The sequence below is a fragment of the Trichechus manatus genome, unplaced genomic scaffold (genome assembly GCF_000243295.1).
Source record: "Trichechus manatus latirostris isolate Lorelei unplaced genomic scaffold, TriManLat1.0 scaffold03344, whole genome shotgun sequence".
Classification (NCBI taxonomy): Eukaryota; Metazoa; Chordata; class Mammalia; order Sirenia; family Trichechidae; genus Trichechus; species Trichechus manatus.
The window spans coordinates 1-3,287 of record NW_004447280.1 but is presented as its reverse complement, the minus strand read 5'-3'; the positions used below and the strand labels follow the sequence as shown (position 1 = coordinate 3,287).

Genomic DNA, 3,287 nt, shown 5'->3' with positions numbered 1-3,287 from the left:
TGAGCTGGCAGGTGATGGGGCCGCTGGAGAAAGCGTGCTAACTCGACTGAGGTTCACAGATGACTTCTGAGAAGGAACCGGTGGCTTAGAGACAGGAGGAGTTGGAGATTTAAGAAAGCTGTTTGCCTGTTGTGGAGTAGAATAGTTAACTGAGGAACTGTTTCCTGAGCTTGAGGGAAGCTTGATGGGTGGAGGTGGATGTTTTACTTCCTTCCCCAATACTGAAGACTGAACCAACACTCTCTGAGGTTGTTCTATTTCTTTCCTTGGAGAAAGGCTCAGACTGGCTGAGCCACTGGAGCTGTGTGGGTTCCTGACTGGGCATTCCTTCTGGACCAAGTCCTGGTACTGATTGACTGTTGTCTCAGCAGCAGTCTCTGGTCCAATCATTAAGCAATCTGAATGATCATCTGTGGAGAAGTGGAAGGGAGACACCTCACTAACACTTTCTTCATCTTCTTCACAGGGCTGTATTGTCCCAGACAAAAGTGGGTCATCGAGTGACTGCATGACGCTCCGTGTTGTTTTCTGATACTGATTACCAGCTTCACAGTCAAATAAGTAATCATCATTTACTTCACATGCTGCCCAGACAGTTGGTTGTGAGACAGCGGGTATGACAGACTTTTCCACCTTTGTATATTTCTCTACGTCCACTTCAGAAGGCATGGCCAGATTACAGGGACTTTGTTTCCACATATCCACACAATTTCCTGCTTTAGAAATTTTGAGGTCATATTGATGACCTGCTTTTCTTTCTTTACTTTTTTGGCAAGAAGTGAACGATCTTAGCTGAGACAGTGGTGGACAATCAGACAGCTCTAGTGGCTGGCTCAGAGAGGACCTAGAATACCTCTTGAAACACTGTTTCATTGAGTGAGTGTTCATCTTTTGCTTGTTATAGAGCAGTCTGTTTGCAGTGCAGGCTACTGCTACAGAAGGATCAAGACACAGGGGTTCAGCTGTAGCTAAGATCAGTTGGCTCTCAAGCACAAGTTTGTCTTCCTGGGTCCATTTATGGTTATCACTTGTTATTGAATGCACATCACAGGCTAAAGTCTGCATTGTTGGACGTAAGAGAACATGCCTACTTTGGTAGCCAGGAGATTGCATATTACTGTACTGCCTGTAGTCACGGATTTCTGCGATGACACATCCAGAGTAAAAAATATTCACCTGAAAGTTTTCCAGGAGATCAACCAAAATAGGAGGTAATTCTTCTGCATCCAAGTATTCAAGCAATTCCTTCTCTTCATAAGGCAGCTGAATGGTCTCGAATTCTGACCCATTTTCCCCGCTGAGCATCAGAGTATAGCCCTCATTGCCAGAGTATAGGTTGACCACTAAACATGACAAGTTCTCTCGCATAACAAGCTTCTCCAACAGGTTCACATTTGTTCTTAATTCCTGCACACCCTCAGGCTCTTTTTCACATTCTTCAACATATAAGTCATAAAGTTTCTGAAATATCGATTTTCTTCCACTAGACAAGCATTTCCTTTTAGGAGGTCTCAGTTGGGCACTTTCAATGAGACAGTCGGCACGATCCAAAGCTTCTTCTAAAGCTTGCTGCATTGTAGTATAAAACGGGGCCCTAAAAGAAGCGAAAAAAAATACGTGCGTTGATGAAGCGGGATGAAAATCATGCCTTTAATCTCAGTCATCTAGTACTGCAAGACGCCGTGGAGTGAACGGCCTTTACTCAGTAAGGACACAAAATTCTCTTCAGTTTTCCACACAAAATTCTCCTGAGTTCCCCAAAACACCAGTACCTGTCCGGGAGCCGCTGCTGGGCCTCGAAATGGTGCCGCCGGCTCACCTCGATGTGGTGGCCTCGTTTTCACGCAGGCGCCGCCGCATGACGCACGACGCAAGACGCAGGCGTGACTGACGTCCCCACTTCCGCAACTGGTCCTGTAGCCTCACTTCTTGTTCCGGCGTCCCCACTTCGGCGTGGAGGACTGGGCGTACCCTTCTTTTCAATTTAATGTCGAAGACATACACACAAAAGTATAAGCAACCATAGAAGAAATAGATACATTTTCGGGTATAATTTTAATATACACCAATTTTCACAGGAGTGCAATGACGAGAAAGGTATGGAAAGTTGTAATTTGTTGGTGTATGTGTGTGCGCGCGCGTGTGTGCGTGCTCGTGTGTGTGATTTGTTTTGTTGGGAACTTTACCAAGAATTCTTCACTGTTTTTGGAATCTCTTGAAATCAACTACAGTGCTGCTCCTGGTATCTATCACCAATTCAGCACGCCCCAGTGAGTCGATTATTGTAGCTCCTACGTAGATGGAGACTATATATCTGAGGTGTAGGTATCAGACTTCTTCATTGTATCTTCTGGGGATCTAGGGGCAAAGCGTTTTCGTATTGATGTACGCGTAACATGGCATTCTTACACATAATAGCTTTCCTTTTATTTCCCTACATATTTTTTCTCTAATTATGTAGTAGTTGTTGTTCAGTGCCATCAAGTCGGCTCCGATCCTGTGCACAACAGAACAAAACACTGCCCAGTCCTGCACCATTCTCACAATCGTTATGTTTGAGCCCATTGTTAACAGCCTCTGTGTCAATTCATCTCACTGAGGTTCTTCTCTTTCACTGACCCTTTACTTTACCAAGCATGATGTCCTTCACCAGGCACTGGTCCCTCCTGTTAACATGTACAAAGTACAAGTGAGATGAAGTCTTGCCATCCTTGCTTCTAAGGAGCATTTTGGCTGTTCCTCTTCCAAGACAGGTTTATTGGTTCTTCTGGCCAAACTCATGGCCGTGGAGTCAATTCCAACTCATAGCAACCCTACAGCACAGAGTAAAACTGCCCCATAAGGTATCCAAGAAGCAGATGGTGGATTTGAACTGCTGACTTTTTTGTTTAGCAGCTGAGCTCTTAATCACTGCACCACTGTATTCAGTATTCTTCCCCAACACCATAATTCAAAAGCTTCAGTTCTTCAGTCTTCTTTATTTATTGTCCAGATTTCACATGGTTATGAGGAGACTGAAAATACCATGGCTTGGGTCAGGTGCACCTTAGCTCTCAAAGTGACATCTTTGCTTTTTTACACTTTTTTTCCTTTTTTTTTTTAATTGTACTTCAGGTGAAGGTTTACAGAACAAATAGTTTCTCATGAAACAGTAGTACACATATTGTTTTACGACATTGGTTAACAACCCTACGACATGTCAACCCTCTCCCTTCTCGACCCTTTTGTTTTTTTTGGTGACAATATACATAGCCAAAGATACACCATTACTAAAATTTCTACATGCA

General features: G+C 43.9%; 1 pseudogene; it reads right to left on the bottom strand.

Annotated features, from left to right (window-relative positions):
• Positions 1-3: 3 nt before the first annotated feature.
• Positions 4-1,604, bottom strand: LOC101352513 (transcription factor SPT20 homolog pseudogene; annotated as a pseudogene).
• Positions 1,605-3,287: the final 1,683 nt, after the last annotated feature.